This window comes from Paroedura picta, chromosome 1, assembly GCF_049243985.1.
Source record: "Paroedura picta isolate Pp20150507F chromosome 1, Ppicta_v3.0, whole genome shotgun sequence".
Classification (NCBI taxonomy): Eukaryota; Metazoa; Chordata; class Lepidosauria; order Squamata; family Gekkonidae; genus Paroedura; species Paroedura picta.
In genome coordinates, this window is record NC_135369.1 from 129,659,688 (window position 1) to 129,685,256 (window position 25,569).

The following is a 25,569-nucleotide window of genomic DNA, read 5'->3' on the forward strand; positions in this document are numbered from 1 at the left end:
CCATTTATGGAATACATAGGACATGACTATAAGCCCTTCTGCTGGTACTGTCCTATGACATTTAAAGACTTTGGCTAGCAGATATCCTATCCCAGTTACTAGTAGAAAAGCTTCCATTTAGACTCCCCCCCTGGTGTATATTCACAGCCCTTATACAAAATAATTGTACTGCTCAAAGACCATTGCACAGTTCCTCTGGCAGAAATACGGCAGAGCTCCCTCTGCAACTGCTTCCTATTTGGAAGCACTAGTCTTTTCCAAAAATACCAAAACTACTCCTGGGTAGTGGACATAATTGGTGTATATCAGTAAAAACTCTTGTAGCTGCATTTTGCACCCACCCATGTTTCTGAATAGTCTTCAGGGAAAGCACCATGTAGAAGAGAGTTGGTTTTTATACCCCACTTTTCTCTGCCAGGTGACTCAAAGTGGCTTACAATCAGCTTTCCTCCTTCTCTCCACAACAGGTACCCTGTGAGGCAGGTGAGGCTGTGAAAGCTCAGATATTACTGCTCTGTGAGAGCAGCACTATCAGACCTGCGACAAGCCCATGGTCACCCAGCTGGCTGCATGTGGAGGAGTGGGGAATCAAATGTAGCTTGCCAGATTAGAAACCACCGCTCTTAATGGCTGTTTATTTAGATTGAATGTTATGAAGGCATGTATGACTGGTGAGAGTGGCTTTTGGAAGAATTAATATAATTGGCATTATACTCCCCTTCCTTGATAACTGGCACTTGGGTAATAGCAGACACCTGATTGTTCAAAGAAAATGTGGCATCTCAAATTACCCCAAGCTGCAAATATTGTATTTCAGTGGCATGCACCTTGATTCAGAACTGCTGAAACATGTATTCCTGGTTTAGCTTTATCCCCCACCTCTGCAGCCCTTCTGTCTTTTCTGGATCAAGCTTCAGTTTCTTCCATCTCACTTTATCTTTTACTGTCTCCAGGCATTGGTTTAGAATTTCTACTGTCTCCTTGGAGTTCTAATAGCTCTCTACTGAAAAAACTATGTACACTGTGCAGGAGACCCTGATACTGAAAAAATAGAGAAGTCCAGAAGGACTTGGGGCAGATTCTGTCTTAGTTGATAAGCATAGACCATCTAACACGGCAACTAAGATACTTTTCATAACATCACCAGGTCTGACTAGAGATTGGAAAACTTCCAGAGCAGACTCAGGCTCTTCCTAGAATACACACAATTGGACCACTGCTGTTCCAGAACCTTTCCTAGAAATGGGAGATTCGATACATATCTATAGTTATTTTGACTTATGACATCTAGAAATGGTTTCTTCAACGGGATCTGAATGTAGGCTTCTGTAAAGGCACAACTATCACATTCTCTTCCAAGGAATTAATACTAATGGGCACCATCCTTAAGTCAGACCTCCCATGGGCTACTAATCACAAGCCACAAGAACATGGATCTAGTTTGCAGTTGGTTGGATTCAGAGTTTTAGAGGAGATCAGACCTAACTGTTCCTTAGAAGGCCAAATCCTGAAGATGAAACTCAAATACTTTGGCCACCTCATGAGAAGGAAGGACTCCCTGGAGAAAAGCCTAATGCTGGGAGTGATCGAGGGCAAAAGAAGAAGGGGATGACAGAGAATGAGGTAGCTGGATGGAGTCACTGAAGCAGTAGGTGCAAACTTAAATGGACTTCGGGAAATGGTTGAGGACAGGAAGGCCTGGAGGATCATTGTCCATGGGGTCGCCATGGGTCGGACACGACTTCGCACCTAACAACAACAACATTAGTAAAGGTAACTTTTCAAACTTCTCACGCTGCAATAGACTAAAATTTGAGAAGGATGGGAATTTACAATTCAGTGTTGAAAGACACATCAAAGCACTGAACTTATTTCAGGTGGAATTTCAGAATAGATTCACTGATTGTCCTAAGCTTGGAAAGGAAATAATGTTTCAGAATCCATTTGAAGTAGCACCAAAAGATGCAAGTAACTTTTTCAGAGTGAACTAATTGATTTGCAAGCCAGTGATCATCTCAAAGACATGTACAAAGAAAATTGTCTATTAGATTTCTATTCTGGTCTCCCTGGTATATTTATAAACCTAAAGAAATTTCCTGCAGGCATGTTCACAGTCTTTGGCACCACATACATTTGTGAACAAACCTTTTCTAAGATTAAAATTGTGAAATTGAAGTGTGGGTCAAGTCTTACAGATGAACATTTACATGACATTTTAAGAATGTCTGTCACAAACCTTTATGTGGACATCAATGCCTTGGCTAACAGAAAATAGCCACGAAAATCACACTGACTTGGTAAGCATATGTAGCTAAATAAAAGGATTTCACAGTAAAATATTGTTCCAAAATATATTGCACTAAAATTAACATGTCTTCATTTACCTTTGAATGTTTACTTTCACCTAAATAATCTAAATAAGTAGGTTAATAATTCTGTTACATTGTGGTTTAAGATGCGGTCCTCTTTAGGCACTGGGCACGCTAATGTGGCCCCCAAATGCCAAAAGGAACCCCTGCTGTAGTAAGTAATTTCAAAAGTTAATTAGTCAATGGGAGAAAAACACAAATTTATTTTTAATATATATGTTTATTATCACATTTAGTGCTATAGACCCTATTGCTTTTCTTGATCAATTTTTGAATGCTTCCTAGAATGTTCATCTAATTTATCCCAATATTTTACCCAACTAGACTCTCAGTTAATGTGGTTACAAAGAGTTCTATATTCTCTGTTCTCTTCAGGAATGGAGGGAAGGTGAGCCTTGTTTAGAAGCTTCTTTCTACGCACTCTGTGCTTGGCCATCAATTTACATTACTTTACAATCACTGCTTTCTGTAGATGCTAAAGATACCATGGTAGCTTGCCAATTTAGCAAAGTAGGAGCACTAAACAAATGGCAATTGGAAGCTGAAAAAGAGCACCATCTATGCACAAGATTTTTGGCAAGGAAGATTTCGAAGAGAAAAAGATATGCCAGGTGCTAATGAGCCTTAAATGAGCACCTGCTCTCCTCAACATGCCAGTGGCACTACTGGCCTCTACCTTCTCAAGTGCAAACAAAGTTAAATAAGTTGATTAATATGGTTCAGGAAAGTTCAGGTTTAATTTTCAGAAATGTGAACCAATCAACAAATTCTCAAGCACTTAGTATGTCCAGTCAATAACAGTGCCACCTTCAAGACTAACTGTGTGACCTGAATTAGTAATAATCAGGTACTCAGAGGAAAAAAGGACCACACTTATCACAGGCTGGGAAACAAATATATTGTTTAAAATGTCTGAACCACTGTTATAGATAGCACTCACAGTGCGAAGTCTGTTGTAATCAAGAAATCTTCACAATCCATTTTCTACTGCCAAGATAAAAATTGGGATGTTGTCAGTCTTTTTCTGTGCAGTGATGTACATCTCTAATAATTCTTGTAAGATATATTTTTCCTGATTGATTTATATCTAGAAAGTCCTGCTCCTGCAGGATATTACTAAAATACTGTTCCCTAGATCAGAGATACATTGGTTTGATTCTTAACTCATTAACTAGATAAGTGATTTACTGCTGCCTTTCAGATCAATCATACTTTGTAGGAAACACTTAAGTAAGAGCTATTGACCATCAATCAAATGAACAATGTTAATTCACTAAATAGTAGAATAATTCTTTTTTCAAAGATAAAATATTATTTCATATCAGCAAAACATTAAAATTTGCTTACAGTAACACATTCCGAAGCTTCTGACTATAGTAGGTTCTTCTCTTCCATCCTGCTTGGTCCTGGGTCTTTAATTTCTGAAAACTTAAACCATTCCCACAGTTGAATCAAACAGCCATACTTTGGTCTCAAACTCTAGGCCCCTCAAAAAACGTTGGCTCTCAGGTTCCAAGAGGTTACTGATCACAAATGTTATGTATGAACAGCCCTCAATTCAAAGTATTATTCCCTGTTTGCTTTAGAATCTTTTCAGCAATGAGCAAAATGCTCATTCTTTCAAGAATAGCAAGTGTGGAAGGAATACTTCCATTTTGAAGAATATGATAGAATGCAATCATTGCTTTCAGGGAATAAACTGTTCCCCAGCACTTATCACCTTTATTTTTTAAAATCCCCGAGGTAGAAGAAGAAGAAGAGTTGGTTCTTATATGCCACTTTTCCCTACCCGAAGGAGGCTCAACGCGGCTTACAGTCGCCTTCCCATTCCTCTCCCCACAGCAGACACCCTGTCAGGTGGGTGAGGCTGAGAGAGCCCTGATATCACTGCCCGGTCAGAACAGTTTTATCAGTGCTGTGGCGAGCCAAGGTCACCCAGCTGATTGCATGTGGGGGAGCGCAGAATCGAACCCAGCATGCCAGATTAGGAGTCCGCATTTCTAACTGCTACACCAACTGGTAGGTTATGCCATCTAGAAAATTTCATTGTTGAATAGGGATTTGAATCCAGATACAAGTCAAATACCAAGGCTTATACCACTTGATCAGATTCAGATGCACTGTACTTGCTTGCTTTCTTTACATAGTATGTTAATGCAATGGCCAGGATGGTAAACCCAATAAGCTAGCTGAGTGGCAGAGCAGATTGCATGCAGAAGGTCCCAGGTTCAACCCCAGCATCTCCAGTTAAAAGAACCAAACTCTAGGTGATGTGAAAGACTTCTCGCTAAGGCCCTGGAAAGTTGCTACCAGTCTGAGTAGGCATGACTGACCTTGATGAACCAAGGGACTGACTCAGTAGAACGACCATTGGACACTCACCGAAAAGGGTCCTTCTTTTCGTAGATCAGCACAGCTTGGTGGGTGATTTCTCATCTTTCTTCAAGGAAGGCAGGTCAAAGGAAAACTTCCTGTGTCCCTAGTGGGAATCACCCTCCTCTCACCAGTTGGATTCTTCCTGAGAGCTATCCCTGTAATTTAAGCCTCTGGGATTTAAAACTCAGTTCATATAGAAAAGAGCAGGCAAGAAGGCAGACAAGACAGGACCCCATAACAATTTAACATATGAATCTTGCACTGGATAATGTCTCAAACATGTTTCTCTGTGTGTGTGTGTGACTAGGTAACAAAGAACTAATATATAATCGCATATAAGACGACCTGCATATAAGCTGAGGGACCTAATTTTACCACAAAATCTGGGCAAACTTATTGACTCACATATAAGCCAAGGGTGGGAAATGCTCCATCATCACAAGCTCTCGCATCCACCCTTCCCTCCCCCAACAAATACAGGAAAGTTAAGAGGATGAATAGCTGTTGGTTTTTGTACCCCGCTTTTCACCCACAGAAACCAAAAAATAGTTTGGAAGAAGAGATTAAGAAGAGGAAGAAGTGAAAGCAAAAGGGGGAAAAAAGAGTCCCTCAGTCAAACCGTTGATGTCCTACAAGCTGCCAGAGCAACAATTGGCTTTTATTTCAATTACCTTATATACCCGTGTATAAGCCAAGGAGGGCTTTTTCAGTGGGAAAAACAGTGCTGAAAAACTAGACTTATACGGGAATATATAGGGTACTCTAATAAAAACATTCAGCTGCCCTGAAAGGCTGCGAACTGTCTCTATAGAGAGCAGTCTATTGCCCTACAGTAAAGGGGCTCAATCCCCTGTCAACAGTGATGGACTTCAACCAAATAACAGGAGGGAAAACCTGTCCTCCTAACCTACAAGAAGGATCCTTTTTGGTGAGTGTCCAATAGTCATTCTCCCTCTAGGTCAAGAGGACAGCTCGGTGGGACTTGAAAGAGCAGTCCCAATTAAAAGGGTGGGGAAAGACAGTTTAGTCTGAGTCCATCACGTGCTGCAAAACTTTTGGGCCAAAATCCACCCCAGCTTCCTCGTGGCATCTATTTTATAGTGCCTTAAAAATGGAAGGCGTGGCCCAGGTGACGGCCCTACAGACTTGTTCCACCGATGCCGTTTGAGAATGCAGATGAGACAGCCACGCTCCTAAAAGAATGAGCGGTGATGCCTTCCAGAATCTCCTTGCCCTCAAACTTATAGGCCTCCACAATGCAAAGTGAATGTTCTTGCTGATGGCAGCCTTGATCATGGCCTGACCGGCAACCGAAGGTGCTACTGAGACAAACAGGATCTTAGCCTTTATGCCCTCCCTAGACCTACTAATATAGAATTTAAGCACTCTCTGGATGTCTAACTTGTGCCACCTCCATTCCTTGTATGACTGAGGTTTGGGAAAAAGACTAAGCTCTTGAGACAAGTGGAAACAATAATCCACCTTTGGTCTGAACAGTGGATCTTCCTTAATACCACCCTGGAATGGAAAGAGCACCCAACTCTAAAACTTTACTAGTTGAAGTGACAGCAATTAAAAAAAGAGTTTTGAGACTTAATTTGGCTAGAGGAATTGATCTGATGGGCTCAAACACTGCTTTGGTCAGAACAGATAGAACTACATTCAGCTTCTATGCGGGGAAGTGATGCCTGGCTGAAGGCTGTGCAAAGGCAGCACCTCTGAGGAACTGCAAAATGTGGGAGTGCCACATTAGTGGAAACCCCCATCCATGGCAGGACCATGGCTGCGAGCTATCTACAGAGAATTCCAGACCGCAGTCCAATGCTGAGGCCATCCTGGAGAAAATCCAGGGTGTGATCTTTGGGGAAATAGGATTAACTGACTTCCTATGAGCCCAGTGAACAAAGGCCCTCCAGGAACAATTGTACAGTCTTGTGGTGGATACTCTTCTAGAAGCCAATATAGTATTAGTTACTGCTGTGCTATAACCTTTACTCCTCAGAGCCAACCTCTCAGCAGCCAGGTGGTCAGATTCCACCACCCTGGCTGAGGATGTCTGAGTGGACCCTAAACTAGTAGGTCTGGGATGACCAGTAACAATAGGATAATGGTGGAGAACCAGCCACCAAGGGGCCACCAGGGTCACTTCAGCTCGAAGAACAATGACTCTGGGCAGGAACCGTGGAAGAATGGGCACTGGAGTAAAAACATAGACAAGGCCTTTTGGCCAGTCCAACATCAACGCATTCGTCATCACAGCCCTGGGGTAATAAAATCTTGTGCAGAATTGTTCCACTTGGAAATTGAGATGTGACACGAGCAGATCTAAAGTGGCTCTGCACCTGTGTGTGTGCGCCAACTGACGTGCCAGCACTACCCCTCACCCCTGTGCTGCAGCCCTGGCCACTTCGGGCTTGAACGACCACGTTGGAAGCCAAAGTGCACAAGCCTATTTGACATCCACAATGTCATGTAAGTATCCTTCACCATCTTCTAATACCAAGCCAGATGACTGGCGCTCTGCCACAGGTCCATCAATAGCTGGGATCTGCAAAATGGATTCAGCATAGTTTAGAAGAGCAAACATTTTAAAAAATAAACAATAGAAATTGTTTGGTCATGAGTGGTTTTTCGCATTCTGCCCTGATCTTTCTTTCAAATGACTCTGGCATAGGAAAATTCTTTAAAGTAGATTCTGTCTTGGGGAAAACATTCCCCACTACTTTTAGGGCCATAACATTTTCTGGCCTGTTCAGCTGGAGGCTCCTCTGTGCCTGATTGTTTCAAATCAAGTATAGATATGGACTTGTTGAGCAAGAATTGAAAGTCCTCAGCATTGAAAAACCTTTCAGTCTGCTGTGGAACCTGAATGGGTTCCATCTCCTCATCTGTAATTAAGTCTCCTTCTCTCTCTCTAATTTCCAGATCCTCCTCAGAAGACTCAGAATTGTGATTTGAGGAATAATAAGGCTGGTTTTTTTGCAGCTTTAGTGGGCCATCTAGACCTGGACTGGGTCTTCTGGTCTCCTTCTATAACCCCTGGACTCTGGAGAAGAGAATCAGGAACAGGATCTTTATGCCCTGGAAGAAGATGACAAATTCTGCTTCCATAACTTTGCTATTTCAGCCTGCATGGAATTTTGTATGAAGTAGAAAAATTCTGCAGGTAACTTAAATATCCCGGGGATCACCTCTACATTACCCAGTCCCTCTGGCGGAGTTCCTCTGTCCCGATAGGACCCTTCTGTATCGTCTCCGCACTGCTGCTCCAGCACTCCAAAGTCTGGATTGATCCCTTCTCCCGTAGCCACTGAGTCAGCTGGCTTGGGGGGGGGGGGGGGCTGTGCAGCTTCTTAGCAGCCCCATGCAAAGTAGAGTGCTGTCTTTGCTCCAGAGAAGCCACTGGCACCAAAGCACCTTGTGCTGCTGCTGTTGAAGCATCCCTGGTCTCTACAGACCCTTCTGGGACAGAAGTGTGGGCTCCTCATCCTCGGACAAGAAGTTATGCTCCCACCTACTCAGACATATCATCCTCCAGATAAAGCATGGTAAAACAAAATGGCCACCACAGCCACAAACAGACAAAAACACACTACATGCTCTATCCCCCCTCCAAAAAATTCAGACCCATGAAAAATCAGGTGAGGAGAGGCAAAAGCAGAAGTAGGGAAGGACAGGCAGTGGTCAGGAGCAGCGAAAAAGGTAACTTGGAAAAAAATTCTTCTAGTAAGCAGGAGAAACCTAGTCTATGTGCTCTCCCTCTTGAGGCAGGAAGAAGACTGGTGAGAGGAGGGCATTTCCCGCTAGGGAAACAGGAAGTTTCCCTTTGACCTGCCTCCCTCAAAGAGGGATCGGAAATCACCCACCAAGCTGTCCTCCTGACCTAGAGGGAGAAAGCAACTTTGTATGTGTCTATGTGATGGTTGTAAACTCACTGATACAATGGTAACAATGATAATATTGTTGTCACTGCCCCTTAATAGGTTTTCACATCAGCTCTATCATCTACATTCTGTCAGATGCAGATGGATAACGATGTCAGACTATCCATAGCAGTAGAAAGGAGCAAGAATCCAGCAACACCTAAAATACTATGAGCTTTCATTAGCCACTGCTCCTTAGAACACTGGCCAAGTTTGGCATGCCACCATTCACAAGGAAGCCATACAGCTGTCTAGTGCTACATTCTTGCTGAGTTGACTTGATGTTAGGGCTGACCAGCAGGAATTATTTTGCGACTCTGCTGAACTTGGTCTTGTTTCCTTTCCGGTACTGGCAGTGTGAAATGACTGTGTCCCAACAGTGTGCCCAAGGCAAACAGCCCACAGGCCAAATCTTATAAGAGGGCTACAACATAGTTATGAGAGCAAAGAGAAAGAGATCAACTTCCCAGCAGTTGGCTTCACTCAAAATATTACATTTGTAAGAAAATCAAAGGATTTGTCTCCAACAGGTCCTGCCAGACCAACCTAGTTTCCTTTTTTGACCAAGTAACAGGTTTGCTGGATCGGGGAAATTTGGTTGATGTCATTTACTTGGATTTTAGTAAAGCTTTTGACAAGGTTCCCCATGATGTTCTGATGGATAAGTTGAAGGACTGCAATCTGGATTTTCAGATCGTTAGGTGGATAGGGAATTGGTTAGAGAACCGCATTCAAAGAGTTGTTGTCAATGGTGTTTCATCAGACTGGAGAGAGGTGAGTAGCGGGGTACCTCAGGGTTCGGTGCTCGGCCCGGTACTTTTTAACATATTTATTAATGATCTAGATGAGGGGGTGGAGGGACTACTCATCAAGTTTGCAGATGACACCAAATTGGGAGGACTGGCAAATACTCCGGAAGATAGAGACAGAGTTCAACGAGATCTGAACACAATGGAAAAATGGGCAAATGAGAACAAGATGCAATTTAATAAAGATAAGTGTAAAGTTCTGCATCTGGGTCAGAAAAATGAAAAGCATGCCTACTGGATGGGGGATACGCTTCTAGGTAGCACTGTGTGTGAACGAGACCTTGGGGTACTTGTGGATTGTAAACTAAACATGAGCAGGCAGTGTGATGCAGCGGTAAAAAAGGCAAATGCCATTTTGGGCTGTATCAACAGAGGCATCACATCAAAATCACAAGATGTCATAGTCCCATTGTATACGGCACTGGTCAGACCACACCTGGAGTACTGTGTGCAGTTCTGGAGGCCTCACTTCAAGAAGGACATCGATAAAATTGAAAGGGTACAGAGGAGAGCGACGAAGATGATCTGGGGCCAAGGGACCAAGCCCTATGAAGATAGGTTGAGGGACTTGGGAATGTTCAGCCTGGAGAAAAGGAGGTTGAGAGGGGACATGATAGCCCTCTTTAAGTATTTGAAAGGTTGTCACTTGGAGGAGGGCAGGATGCTGTTTCTGCTGGCTGCAGAGGAAAGGACACGCAGTAATGGGTTTAAACTTCAAGTACAACGATATAGGCTAGATATCAGGAAAAAGTTTTTCTCAGTCAGAGTCGTTCAGCAGTGGAATAGGCTGCCTAAGGAGGTGGTGAGTGCCCCCTCACTGGAAGTCTTCAAGCAAAGGTTGGATACACACTTTTCTTGGATGCTTTAGGATGCTTAGGGCTAATCCTGCGTTGAGCAGGGGGTTGGACTAGATGGCCTGTATGGCCCCTTCCAACTCTATGATTCTATGATTCTATGATTCTATGATTCTAAAGTGAACATTTGTAAGAAAACCAAACGTATATAGGTGCTGAAACAGACAGAAAAACTGAACAAAAGGAAGAGGGAAATGCAAACTTTATCACCTAAATGATTTTTTAAACAATCTAAACTGTATCCAAATCAAAGATATTAGCATCAGTGTTTTTATTATTCTAAACTGTTCCAGGAATGGCATCTAAATTTACATAACCATTTATTTCTATGGTAGCAAGAATTCATGCTAATTGTACGTTAATTTCTAGGATGAATAATTGAGGTATCAGATGCAACACCTCAAAAAAAATCCTTAAATCTTGTTTAGTGCTCAAAGTAACAAGTTCTAAGCCATGAGTTAATCAAGAAAACTATACATAGGTCTTCATTAGCATACCAAGAATCAATCCACAAATGATAAAATCACTGAACATGTAGGCTTAATAGTGCATAATTCAATCATGCTTAACTCATTCTGAACACATCAGTATCTTCAGGTTTCATAGAAATGGTAATTTTGTAGATAGGGTATAACAATCATCTACCATGGGAAAACATTCAGTATGGTTATATTTTAAGACGGTTTGTTTTATTTATTTGTATGTCAAGAATATGGAGGGGGACATGAAATCATCTAGGGCAAACCAAAGTCCATGATTTTCTGTGTTGAAAAGTGAAACAGAAAGGTCAACAAGACTTTACTTGCTATTTTTGAAACTATGACTTTCTTTTCAGAAACAGAAAAACAGGGAATCAAACTGAATCAGAAGTGAAAAACAAAATGAATATTTCCTATTTCCTGAAACAAAACACAGCTACTATATATGTTATTATACCTGTTCAATTCAGATTAGGAGAGAGAGATGGCCTGTTCAGAGGCATTGACAAATAAGCACTTTTTTGTCATTTATTTTATTTATTTATTAAATTTATTAATTGCCACTCTTGGTACAGCCGGCTCATAGTGGCTTACATCCATTTAAAACCTGACATAAAACAATATCTAGCCAATTTTTTAAAAGCTGCAGTTGGTGGAAAAAACACCTTCCCCCACCCCCCACACCCAACTCTTGGCCCTCCAGGCAGCAGCTTCCAAGAATATCCAGGCCAACAGCTTTTCCATAGGCCAGTGCGGGTGGGCAATCTCCCTGACCCGGCCTCAATAAAATGCCTGGTGGAAGAACTCCATTTTACAGGCCCTATGGAATGTTGACAATTCCGTCAGGGCCCTTAGCTTTTCTGGGAGCTCATTCCACCAGGCTGGGGCCAGGACCATGAAGGCCCTAGCCCTCATCAAGGCCAGGTGTGCCTCTCAGGGGCCAGTGACAAGCAACAGATTCCTGTCCGCAGCCCTGAAGGGCCATAAGGAGACAAACAGTCCCTCACATAAATGGGACGCAAGTCACAAAAGTCCGTAAAGGTTATGAACCAAAACTTGAACCTGATCCAGAAGCTGATTGGCAACCAGTGCAGCTGCCTCAGCATAGACTGAACATGAGCCCTCCAAGATGACTTTGTGAGGACTCTGGCAGCCGCATTTTGCACCAGCTGTAATTTCCGGGTCAGAGACAAGGAAAGGCCAGTGTAGAGTGAGTTACAGAGAGAGTGAGTGAGATCACCGTGGCCAGGTGGTCCAAGGACAGGTAGGTAGGGCACTAGTAGCTTCACCTGGTGCAGATGGAAGAACACCACTTGAGCTACTCTTGTGAGCTGAGCCTCCATAGACAAAGAGGCATTGAAGATCACTTCCAGATTCCTGGCCTCAGGCACAGTCGTACCTGTACCCCATCCATGCAGGGAAGACGCACTTCTTAGTCCTGTCCCTTTCTACACAGCCACAGGACCTCCAACTTGAAGGGGTTGAGTTTCAGGTGACTCTTCCTGATCCATCCTGATAAAGCTTTCAAACATCTAGCAAATGTTTCCTGGGGGAAATCCAGCCATCCATCCAACAGGAGATAGAGCTGGGTGTCATCTGCATATTGATGACAACCCAGTCCAAAGGCCTGGACCAGCTGTGCTAGAGGGTGCATGTAGTTGTTAAAAAGCATGGGTGAGAGTATCACCCCCTATGGCACCCCAAAAGGAAGCACAAATGATTATGACAGCTCTTTACCCTCTGTGTCCAGTTCTGGAGAAAGGAGATCAGCCATTGAAAGGCAGTCCCTCTAATCCCCATTCCAGCGAGGCAATGGGCTAACAACTCATGATTGACAACGTCACACCCTGCCGACAGATCTAAAAGCATGAAACGTCAAACCCTGCCGACAGCTCTAAAAGCACAAGGACAGCTGAACCGCCTGGATCCATCTGGTGCCAGAGATAATGTGTTAGGACGACCAGCACAGTCTCCACCCCGTGGCCAGGACAGAAGCCTGACTAGTATGGGTCAAGAGCTGAAGTTGCTTCCATGTATAATAGGTGCTGGTCTGAAGCAGCCCTCTCCACCACCTTTCCCAGTGTCAAGCGTTGCAAGAACTCACAACAAGCTTCTTTAATAAAGAAAGCGTTTATTGAGAAGTTACTTCATACACCTAAGCTAAGAAAGTCAAATCTGCCTGAGGTCACAATTGCCTCCCCTTTTCAACAGTGTTCTCCCGCTCAAAACTTGAAAGTTCCCAGGGGAGGGGGAGAGGAGGCACCAGGTGCCATAAACCATAGTGTTACTTCTCGCACGTCCTTGGTCGTCTCTGGACAAGATAAGATGTTATGGTTACAAAAGGCAGACCCAGCCGGCAGGTTCAAAAGACAAATAATTCACAGCTCACTGAGATAGCAGGATGCAGCATAGTAGTTTTGATTTCAGGCATGCAAGCATAATATATGGGCCTTGGGTACATGGGGCCCCAGGAACAGAAAGGCAAAAAAAGGCAAAGCAAACAAACATGGAGAAACTCATGTCAACTTATGGCAGGAACAGGCAGTGATCCTGACACCCAGTAATGCAAGATACAAGACTATGCAGGGAAGGCACACACAAAAACATTGCTGGCAGGGTACCGCGGGTCCAGCAATGTTTTTTTTTTCTTTCCAGAAAAGGGTGAACCACTGCCTTAGGAAACACTCCTGATGTTAAGGAGAAGTTGACAATATCTCTCAAGTGTCCTCCTATCCAGTGGTCGCCCAATTTTAGTATCCATGATGGACAGGGATGCAGATATCATGTGGTTGCCCTCATTGACCTCAGCAACTTGTCTACTTCGGTTAAAGAGAGCCACCTGAAGCCATCAAACAGAATCCCTGTGATGGCCACAGAGCTCCCAGTTCATATTCTGTATCAAACATGGTGGGAAGGTTGTGGCGGAGCGACAAGACTTCATCTGCAAAAAAGCTCACTAACGCCTCACAGCTCAGTTCCAATTTTATAGTTTCGTAGTCAGGAAAATAATTTTTATCTGCTAATCTCTCATATTTGTTTGTTTCCCTTATGCCATTTTATATTATTGTTGTTGTTAGGTGCGAAGTCGTGTCCGACCCATCGCGACCCCATGGACAATGATCCTCCAGGCCTTCCTGTCCTCTACCATTCCCCGGAGTCCATTTAAGTTTGCACCGACTACTTCAGTGACTCCATCCAGCCACCTCATTGACTTGTTTTAGCAGAGATAATAGAACTTCTATATATACATAATATATTACTGTGGGTAAGAATCTCTCAGAAGAATCTCTTCATAATCAATAAAAGAGTAGGAAAAGCAGTCTTGGGATACAATTCCCAAAATGACAGAATGATCTAAGTTCGAATCCAAGGCAAACCATTCAACATCACAGTGATCCAGGTCTATGCCCCAACTACTGCTGCTGAAGAGGATGAAGTTGACCAGTTCTATGTAGCCCTACAACACCTCCTAGAAGCTACATCAAAAAATGATGTGCTTCTCATCATGGGGGATTGGAATGCTAAAATAGGAAGCCAAAAGATAACCGGGATAACAGGCAAGTTTGGCCTTGGAGTACAAAATGAAGCAGGGCACAGGCTGGTAGAATTTTGTCAAGAGAATACAATGGTCATAGCAAACACTCTTTTCCAATAACCCAAGAGATGACTCTACACATGGACATCACCAGACGGTCAACACAGAAATCAGATTGACTATGTGCTCTGCAGCCAAAGATGGAAAAGTTCTATCCAGTCAATAAAAACAAGACCAGGAGCTGATTGTGGTTCAGATCATGAGCTTCTTGTTGCAAAATTTAGGCTTAAATTGAAGAAAGTAGGGGAAAGCACTAAGCCACAGGTATGAACTAAATCATATCCCTAATGAATATACAGTAGAGGTGACAAATAGATTTAAGGAATTAGATCTGATAGACAGAGTGCCTGAAGAACTATGGACAGAGGTTCGCAACATTGTACAAGAGGTAGCTACTAAAACCATCCCAAAGAAAAAGAAATGCAAGAAATCAAAATGGCTGTCTGAGGAAGCTTTACAAATACCCGAGGAGAGAAGGGAAGTGAAAGGCAAGGGAGAAAGAGAAAGATACACCCAATTGAATGCTGAATTCCAGAGAATAGCTAGAAGAGGTAAGAATGCCTTCTTAAATGAACAGTGCAAACAAATAGAAGAAAACAATATAATAGGGAGGACCAGAGATCTCTTCAGAATAATTGGAGATATGAAGAGAATGTTTCATGCAAAGATGGGTATGATGAAGGACCAAAATGGTAGGGACCTAACAGAAGCAGATTTTTAAAAGGTGGCAAAATTATACAGAAGAACTATACAAGAGCGAGCTTAACATCGCTGATAACCACGAGGGGATAGTCACTGACCTGGAGCCAGACATCCTGGAATGTGAAATCAAATGGGCCTTAGGAAGTCTGAGCAACAATAAAGCTAGTGGAGGTGACAACATTCCAGTGGAACTATTCAAAATCTTAAAAGACGATGCAATAAAAGTGCTACGCTGAATATGCCGGCAAATTTGGAAAACTCAACGGTGGCCACAGGATTGGAAAAGGTCAGTTTACATTCCAATCCCAAAGAAAGGCAATGCCAAAGAATGTTCAAAATACTGTACCATTGCACTCATTTCTCATGCTAGCAAAGTTATGCTATGTGGACCAAGAATTTCCGGAAGTACAGGCAGGATTTCGAAGAGGCAGAGGAACTAGAGATCAAATTGCCAACATACACTGGATCATGGAAAAAACTAGGGAGTTCCAGAAGAACATCTACTTCTGCTTCATTGACTATGCTAAAGCCTTTGACTGTGTGTAGCACAACAAATTCTGGCAAGTTCTTAAAGAGATGGGAATACCAGAGCATCTTATCTGTCTCTTGAGAAACCTATATGCAGGTCAAGAAGCAACAGTGAGAACCGGGCATGGAATCACTGATTGGTTCAAAATTGAGAAAGGAGTTTGGCATGGCTGCATACTACCTATTTACCTTATATGCGGAGTACATCATGAGAAAGGCGGGGTTAGATGAGTCACAAATTGGGATCAAGATCGCAGGGAGAAATATCAACAACCTCAGGTATGCAGATGATACCACTCTAATGGCAGAAAGTGATGAGGAACTAAAGAGCCTTTTGATGCGGGTGAGGGAGGAGAGTGCAAAAGTTGGCTTGAAACTCAACATCAAGAAAACTAAGATCATGGCATCCGGCCCTCTCAATTCCTGGAGAATAGATGGGGAAGAAATGGAGGTGGTGACAAATTTTATTTTCCTGGGCTCCAAGATCCCTGCAGATGGGGACTGCAGCAAAGAAATTAAAAGACGCTTGCTCCTGGTGAGGAAAGCTATGGCAAATCTAGACATCACCCTGCCATCGAAAGTGTGTCTAGTCAAGGCTATGGTCTTCCCAGTTGCAATGTATGGCTGTGAAAGTTGGACCATAAGGAAGGCGGAGCATCAAAGAATTGAGGCTTTTGAACTCTGGTGCTGGAGAAGTCTCTTGAGAGTCCCTTGGACTGCAAGGCAAACAAACTGATCAGTCCTAGAGGAGATCAGTCCTGACTGCTCCTTAGAAGGCCAGATCCTGAAGATGAAACTAAAATATTTTGGCTACCTCATGAGAAGGAAGGACTCCCTGGAGAAGAGCCTAATGCTGGGAGTGATTGAGGGCAAAAGAAGAAGGGGACGGCAGAGAATTGGGGGGGCTGGATGGAGTCACTGAAGCAGTTGGCGCAAGCTTAAATGGACTTCAAGGAATGGTAGGACAGGAAGTCCTGGAGGATGATTGTCCATGGGGTCACGATGGGTTGGACACGACTTCGCACCTAACAACAACAAAATATACATAGTTGTCTGTCTGGTTGCCTGAAGCATGTTCAGAATGAATAACGTACTGACTTCTCATAACTCTGAGTCACGCCTTCATTTCATGCTCCTAGCCCAAATTTTCTGGCAACCTTGATTCTACTTTGTTCCCTGCTTTTGCATTATCACAGGGTTAATGCTGTGAGGACATAATGCTGAAGGGGAGAATTATATTGTAAGCTGATGATTTGGGTCCTCATATCTTTAACTGCTCCTAGCAGAGCGGATTAAATAATTCGGTAAGGGCCCCGAAAGCGGGCCCTGTCCGTGATGAGGAAGGGTGCTGATAGGCCCCTTCCCCAGGACTGATAATCGGAGGGCCCAATCGGCAGGCGCAAAGTGCCTGCCGATTGGGCCTTCCGATTGTTAGTCCAGTGGCAATTGGTCCCTTGCTGGCGGACTGACTAATTGGGAGGCGCTATCTGCCCCCGTTCTACCTTGCCCAAATGCGCATGGCCGCCGACATTACCTGCTTCGTCTTCCAGGCAGCCGGTCGCTGCATCGCCGGCCGCCCAGGAAGGGCCAGCTGCCGTGGTCCTGCCACAGCCTCCAGCTGCGCCCGCCTCCAAACCACCTGACCCCGGCCGTGCCAGCAGACGGCGCCAGTGGCACCGGCCCCGCACGCACACGGCCCCCCCCCGGCCTCAGAGTCTTGCCAACATGTAGCCTCGGAGCCTCGGGACCTATGCCCGCCAAAACACACCCGGCCCCTCGGCTGCGCCATCACCTCCTCCTCCACCGCCAAGGTAGGCCACGCCGCGGGACGTGGGGGAGAGGACGCGCAGCCGAAAAGTCACATGCTGCCCCTTGCCCACCCTCGCCTCCTGTCCCTGTCCCTGCACGACCCGCCAGACTCTCTGGCACTGCTAGCGCCCGCTGCATTCAGACTGCAGCGGGCTTATTTACGAGTTAAGATATAAATAGGGAGGGATTTAAAGGTGCCCCTTCTGGTTGCTGCAGGGCAGGTTTACTGCATGCACTTAAATATTCCCGAGGAAAGTGAAATTCATTCATTTTGAGCAAGTTAAAGTATCGGGACTGGTGCAGACTCTGCCCATAGTTGTATGGCATGAACCTCTATTGAGGTTTTTATGCAAGCACTGGCAGCATATTATTACCAGCTATTTTCCTTCTGCTCCTGATTTATAGATCGATTCCAAACAGGAACTTTTTGCCATTTACTTCCAACAATGTTCCTTGTAGAAACGTTCACAGCTATGGACATTTCACTTACAGAGCTGTTGAATGTTGGGTTGCTGTTAAAAATCAAAAAACTCAAGTCACGCCCCTCCCCCAAATCAAACAAAAAAAAATTCCTAGTAACTATAATCATAGATATTCTAGGGCTAATTCCAGGATTTTATTCACAATTTAGTAAGATCTGTGAAGGTTGTGCATATTATAACTCATTTTGATGGCGGTTTGGTATACAAATATGTGCAAATAGAGTATTGGCATGTTCACAATGAACAATTTGTTGTCTTCTCATAATTCTGAGTCATTCTCCTGGTTCATTTCATGCTCCTAGCTCTCCTGGATTTAACATTAGCTACTAAAATATTCCAGTTATTAGCAAATAACTGGAAACATGCTGATAATCAAAACATTAAAACTGGATTAAAATACAGCAAATTGCTACATTACTGTTTAGCAAGGTGGGTCATCTGATGGTTGCACTTTGTTTTGAATGATTCAGCAGTGTTGGTCTGAAGCAGAACAAAGTTTGCACCCAGTGGCACTTTTAAGAGCAACAAAGTTTTACTCAAGGTATATGCTTTAATGTGCAGTGCTTACACAACTTATACCTTGAATAAAACTGCAATGGTCTTAAAGGTGCCACTGGACTCAAACTTCGTTTTGAACGGTTTGCATGCTTTGTTCTGTAACTTGATAGGGTTAGGGTTCTGTAAGTTTATAAAACTATAGAGAAGGCTGGAGAAGCAACTTTACATTTCTCCTTGCTCTCTTGGTTGGATTTATCCAAGAGCAGTACAAAAAAAATACATCTCTAGCAATCTGCGGGTTTAGTTTAGAAACAAACGTTATTAAAGCCGAGGGAATACAACGCACGAGCCAGCCTTCCATTTCTCCACTTTGTATGATTTTTGTTTCTGAATTTTGTTACAGATTAATACCGTTCGCCCTCATAATTTAGGCGCTGCCAAACGTCGACTCAAGCAACAGCAATTGTAGTGACCACATTCTCTTTCCTCCAAAACCTTCTTCCTGCTCAGTTTCGTGCCCTCTCCAAGCACCGCCTCCGTCCTCCAGCGACCTCACGCACTGTTGACGTTCTAAGCTCCACCTCTTACTCCGGGGCGGGGTCGCATTGAACTATTTTCGTCCTCTTTCTTACGTTGTCCAACCGCGCCGTGTCCCTGCGACTGTGTTCTGTTGTCGTCCGCCCCCCCCCTTCCCCTCTCTCTCCTTGGGCGGCGTGGGTGCTGCAGCCCAGCGCGCGTCGCGGCGGCGTTTTGGAGTGATGCAGCGCGTGCGGCTTGATGTCAGCGCGAGGCCCCAGCGTGCTCCGCCCGGGTACGGTGACTTCTCTTAGCTAGCAGTGGCTGGGGCGGTGGGAGGGCGGGAGGAAGGGTCGTGCGCGCGCACGGGAGCGAGAGATCGAGAGACTGACACCTTCCTTTCGCTGATGACAGTTGAGAACTTTAGCGTGTGCGTGTGCGTGTGGGCGCGCACGCGCGCACTCCTCTGGCGCTGCAAGCCGCTCTTATCAATGTTATTGCATGTGGGGAGGCTCCCCTTCAAAAGCTTCTGTTGTGTGTTGCTGGCTGCTCAGTTTGGGCATGCAGCCCACACCCAGCACTGTTGCTTCCTGGCTGTGCGGGATTCAAGTGGATAGCCGTGTTGGCCTGAAGTTGTACAACAGAATTTGAGACGATTGGCACCTTTAAGACCAACGAAAGCTCACGCCTTAAATAAATCTTTGTTGGTCTTAAAGGTGCCATTGGACTCTACATTTTGTTGGCTATGAGGGGGTCACGCCCTCCAAGGAATAGAGCACCCCTGAATTGCTAGACTTGCCCCCCTTACCCTGCCAACCTGACCCGCCCCCTTATGGTACTTGGTGAAGCACACCTATCTGTTGGTCCCATTAATTGTGAGCTTCTTCCCCTCACATGTCTGTCGAAAAAGTTGTCCAGTTCACTCTGTCACATCTTCCCATCCATCAAGGAGCTACGGATTCTGTCCATGGTTTTATTTATTTACTGCTTGGAAAACTTTTATTAACTGCCTTTCTACCTTGCTGCACTCAAGAATGCATACGATATAAATAAAAATGGACGTAAAATAAGTCAGTATTTCAAATCTCAATTAGGACTGCCAATAAATACAACTAAATTAGTCAAATGTCATCCTAAATACAACTGGTTTTCTCTTCCTCCCGTTTCTCACAACGGCCCTGTGTGGTAGTTTAGGCTGAGTGATTGTCCCACAGTTGCACAGTGACTTTTACAGCTGAATGGGGTTTTGAACTCCAGCCTCTCCACTACTAGTTCAGCACTGGCCACTACACCACACTACTTCTCTAATTATTATTCTGTTTCCCAGCCAAAATTTGCTTCCAAGGTACCTCCCAATATGACAATTAATTCCATTAACATTGACCCTGGGGTAGGGGTTCCATGATTGCAGTCCCTGCCCTCTCTCTGGTCCTAATTATTATAGTTTTGGATAGGCTGTGCTTTCTGGTGCTGGGAAAACTTGTAATTCTTCTTCCACTATTTACTTTTGTATTCTGGATTCTTTTATCTATAATTAGCTACCATTTGTGATAGTTTACTATAAAGGAGATTCAAACTCTTCTAATTCAAATTAGACTCTCCTACCAAATATGTATAGCAATAATAAGATAATATATAATATAATAAAATGATATTGACTTGAAATAATAAATTATTATTTCATTAGTTTGGGATACTTAAAGGTAAAGGTAAAGGTATCCCCTGTACAAGCACCGAGTCATGTCTGACCCTTGGGGTGACGCCCTCTAGCGTTTTCATGGCAGACTCAATACGGGGTGGTTTGCCATTCCCTTCCCCATTGGGATACTTAACATTTACCTAATCTTTCTGGTTGCTCACAGTCTGATGCCATTAGGTTTGGAAATACATTGGAGAAAGTCAACCTTTTATCATTATCCAACCACCCTGATTTTAATGGTTATTTAAACATATATGAGTAATAATTTGTAGTTGGAAAATTAAATCTATAATTGTCATTTTTATATAAACCCCAAGAAATGGCCTATTAAAATACATAGGAACTGTCATTGTAAGAATAGACCGGTCGAGGTAGCAACTCTGTTTACATTAAGTGATCTTGAGTGTGCATTAGTGAAACAACATGAGGCACTTATGTTGCAGTTCCCAAATAATATTATTTATTTATTAACTTACCAATCACCAAATGCTTTCTAAGAGACCAGTAGTCATTGAAGATTTTGTTTATCCTGAATTTTGTCAAGCAGAACAATGCTGTTATCTCACTTTGCTTTGGTGAATATTGAACCTTATCTGTATTCTTTTGCAGAAGGTTAGGCTGATTCCGTATCCTCTTGGTAATGAATTATTTTATTGTGGGGTTTTCATTGGACGTTTATTCTTTCATTGACTTTTTAAAAGTGCTATGTGATTTTGGGGAGATTTAATTATTGTTGCAGTTTTTCAGGACACTGAGCTTTTGGTTGGTCTTTTTGGTGGTGGTGGCAGCCATGCTGTTTGTTGCTGGTTGGTGTAATTTTGTATTGTTAATTGCTCTACTTTTTATTGTAAATATTGTTTATTGTTTTATATAATTAATCTAAGTTGCCCTGACTGCTTTTAAGTATAAAAGTAGAGTATAAATTGTATTAAAAAGTAAATAAGTTAGAAGAGCAAAAAAACCAACAGATGGTAGCATCTTTTTTTGCAAATTGCTTGGCAATTTAAAACTATTCTTAAGGAGTATTGTTGTTCTATCTATCTATCTATCTATCTATCTATCTATCTATCTATCTATCTATCTATCTATCTATCTATCTATCTATCTATCTATCTATCTATCTATCATCTATCTATCTATCTATCTATCTATCTATCTATCTATCTATCTATCTATCTATCTATCTATCTATCTATCTATCTATCTATCTATCTATCTATCTATCTATCTATCTATCTATTCGCTCTCCTGAGGCTCAGGGTGGTTCACATGTAACATAAAGAATACATAAAACTTTTTTTCTGCATAACTTGACTAAGGTGATCAGATTGCCACACTTTTGGAGAGACATCTGGGGGCACCTGGCAAATTGTACTTATGTTGAAATTTTAAAAAATATGTATATTGCAATACTATTTTGCGTTCTATGCATTCTATGAAACTTTCTGTTGTTCCATATAGACCAAATTTTTAATCAAGAACCCCCACCCCGGTCAGTGGTCTCCCGCTTTACCAATGTTAAAATCTGGTCACCTTAAACTTGACATATAAATGGACTGTAACAATATAACAATAGCAACCATAACTGAAGGTAACAGTCTAATTTATAACAGTTCAGACAGGTCCATGGTTCAGGTATATGGGTTCTTGGGAGGGAGGTTCAAGGGTCCTGCAGATGTTACTAATTCCAGTCAACCTCAACCAAATGCCTGGTGGAAGAGCTCCCTTTTGCAGGCCCTGTGGAACAGTTTTAGATCTGTCAGGGCCCTGATCCCCTCCGAAAGCTCATTCCACCAGGTGGGTGCCAGGACAGAAAAGGCTCTGGCCCTGGTTGAGGCCAAGTGGGCTTCTTTTAGGCCAGGAATCCTTAGCTGGTTGGTGGTGGCAGAGTGTAGAGCTCTTTTGGGGGGGGTGCATATGCAGAGAGGCGTACCTTCAGGTACATGCTTAAGCTGCTGTGTAGCACTTTCGTTTCTCACTGGACATAAAGTTGTCAGTATTTTTTTCAACACATTTTAAATGGCCTTGTGGTTAGATTTTAATAAGGTTAAATTTGGATCTTGGATCTTCATAATTTTAATATATGGATATTCTTGATTGAAACTTAATTTTTGGAACATTCTGTAATATACTGCTTAATTATGCAAATAAGGAGGTGAAGGAATGTGTGTATAAGAGAGATCAATTACTACTAAATAGGCTTTTGGGGGAACTATAGTTGTGCAAACCTTCCCATGTGATGTGGTGAGAGGTTCAGACTGAGTGCAAGGCAGTGAAGAGAGCAATGATATTAAAGCAGTTAGAGAAAGAATTTCAGCAGTTTTTAGTACGGTAAGGTGACCAGATTTTAACATTGGTAAAGCGGGACACCATTGACCCGGGAGGGTTCTTGATTAAAAATTTGGTCTACATGGAGCAACAAAAAGTTTCATAGAATGCAAAAATAGTATTGTAATATATATATATATTTAATTTCAACATAAGTACAATTTGCCATATACCCCCAAATGTCCCTCCAAAAGTGGGGCAATCTGATTACCTTATTGTACGGTATCAAGAGGAAAGAGATGGTAAAAGGCTGAGTGATGAACTATTGTGCAGAAATGGAACAGAGATGTATTTTGGGTTATAATAGAAAAACTGAGAGGATATTGTGACTGGGTAAAATAGTGTGAATTTCATATAGTTTAGTTTAGATAGGAAGTAATTAGAAGAAATAATGTAGTCCTGTTTAATTAATATGAAAACATGGTTTAATATTCCACAGTTAATAAAATCAATTCATTTGTCAGCTAGTTAATTTTTCTAAATTTGTCAGCCAATTCACTGTTTTCTTTGAACTTGGCTTTCCTTTAAGATTTAATAACACTTACCAATGAGCAGGTTTTGGGGAAGTCTTGGTCTGCAGGATAGATATAGCTTTTGAATGATTATTTTTGAACTGACATTCATGTTCTCTACTTGTAAAGATAATCTCCATAGAAAAATAATATTTTGACTATATTATCAATTTATCTAATTTTCAGCATGACCCTTTTGGTTAATATTTAAATTATGGCCATGAATAAACCAGACACATGTTTGTACAGACATGAGTTAAAATTCCAGATTTGCAGAAAAATCTGAAATCTAAAAAATATGATATAATAAAAGATTGGGTTAAAATGTTCCAAAAAGTAGTGCCTGTACTTTTAAGTAATGATTGTCCTTTGTAGTGGACACTGTGAGGGTTGCAAGCAACCATAGTAATATTACCAGCCTTTAGGTTAACGGTTGACAGTAATCAAACATTCAGTTGTTCTTGTTGAGGTTCTTGAAGTTGTTATTGATGATGTAGTTACCAAACTTATATTGGATTTGTCACACTGTTTACATGTTCTCTGTAAGCTGCCTTGAGCTGCAAGGGAGGGCTCTATATAAATGTAAGAAATAAATAAATAAAAATAAAATAAAAATTTCAAAAAATTGAAACAGGATGCTAGCAGCAACGGGGCCAACCACTTGCCCACTAGACCCATGCCCATCATGGTTCCTAAAAACAACAGACAGAAGAATAGGAGCCCCCCTCCGGAAAATAATTAACCTCTCCCTCTCAACAGGAGAATTTCTGGAGGGATTAAAAGAGGCAGTGGTATGCCTGTTACTCACGAACCATCTCTGGCCATGCAGGAGCCTGACAACTATCGCCCTGTTTTGCACTTAGTGTTTCTGGGGAAGTTGGTTGAAAGGGCTGCTGCGGACCAAATATCTGCATTCCTGGAGGAAATTTCAGCCCTTGACCCATTTCAGTTGGGCTTCTGGCCTGGACATGGGGTGGAGACAGCGCTAGTCGCCCTAACGGACGACCTCTGACGCCAGCTAGGCTGAGGCGGGTCAGTGCTGCTCATACTATTAGACCTATCAGCAGCGTTTGACACAGTAGATCATGAGCTCCTAGCTCACTGCCTAGCCGACACCGGAATATGGGAAACGGCCCTCAAATGGCTGAATTCCTTCCTCCGGGACCGCGGACAGAGGGTAGTGATAGGAGAGAGAGTATCTAACCAACACCAGCTCACATGTGGAGCCACAAGGAACAGTCCTCTTTCCTGTCTTATTTAACATTTTTATGCGCCCTCTGGCTCTGTTGGTGCGGAGGTTTGGGCTGGGCTGCCACCAATATGTGGATGACATCCAGCTCTTCCGCCTGATGGATGACCACCCTGACTCTCCCCCAGAACCCTTAGCCAGATGTCTGGAAGCAGTAACAAAATGGATCAAGCAGAATTGCCTGAGGCTCAACCCTACAAAGATGGAGGTCCTATGATAGGGTAGGGAGGGACCATGGGAGGAAGCGCGTCTGCCCAACTTGGATGGTGTGCATCACCAATGCACTCTACCAGGAAACTGGGCATGATCCTGGATGCTTCCCTTGCAATGGAAGCCCAGGTCACAAAGGTAGCACGGCTGACATTCTACCACCTCCGCCAAGCCAAGCTACTAGCATCCTACCTGGACCCAGAGCACCTAGCCACAGTGATCCATGCGACAGTCACCTCTAGGCTGGACTTCTGCAATTTGCTCTACGCAGGCCTACCCTTATCCTTGATCTGGAAACTACAACTGGTACAGAATGCTGCGGCCAGGATTCTCACTAAAACATCATGGAGATCCCACAACCGGCCGGTACTCCAACAACCTGGCTGGCTCCCAGTTGAATTCTGGATCAGGTTCTGGTAATCACCTTTAAGGCCATACGTGTATTTGAGAAGCCATACGTCTTTGGGCCCAGTATATTTGAGAGACCGCCTCCCTGCCTACACCCCCAGAAGATTCTTATGGTCCACCACCTCCAACTGGCTGCAGATCACTGGCCCCAGAGGAGCACGTCAGACCTCAACAAGGGCCACAGCCTTCTCGGTCCTGGCCCCCACCTGGTGGAACGAGCTCC

The 25,569-nt window shown here is 43.2% G+C and overlaps 1 protein-coding gene and 1 long non-coding RNA gene across 2 annotated transcripts in view; one reads left to right on the plus strand and one right to left on the minus strand.

Annotated features, from left to right (window-relative positions):
- The window catches only part of LOC143820633 (uncharacterized), a 54,678-nt gene that overhangs the window by 19,273 nt on the left and 9,836 nt on the right, over nt 1-25,569 (minus strand). Inside the window, exons 2-3 of the long non-coding RNA XR_013225427.1 lie at nt 4,752-4,900; nt 3,717-3,797 (exon numbers count right to left, since the gene is read on the minus strand). This is a non-coding gene — a long non-coding RNA (uncharacterized LOC143820633). The remainder of the gene's footprint in view (nt 1-3,716; nt 3,798-4,751; nt 4,901-25,569) is intronic.
- Nucleotides 19,041-25,569, plus strand: part of FBXL4 (F-box and leucine rich repeat protein 4) — a 56,839-nt gene continuing 50,310 nt past the window's right edge. The window contains exon 1 of the mRNA XM_077303670.1: nt 19,041-19,235. The gene's annotated coding sequence lies outside the window, so the exon portion shown is untranslated. The remainder of the gene's footprint in view (nt 19,236-25,569) is intronic.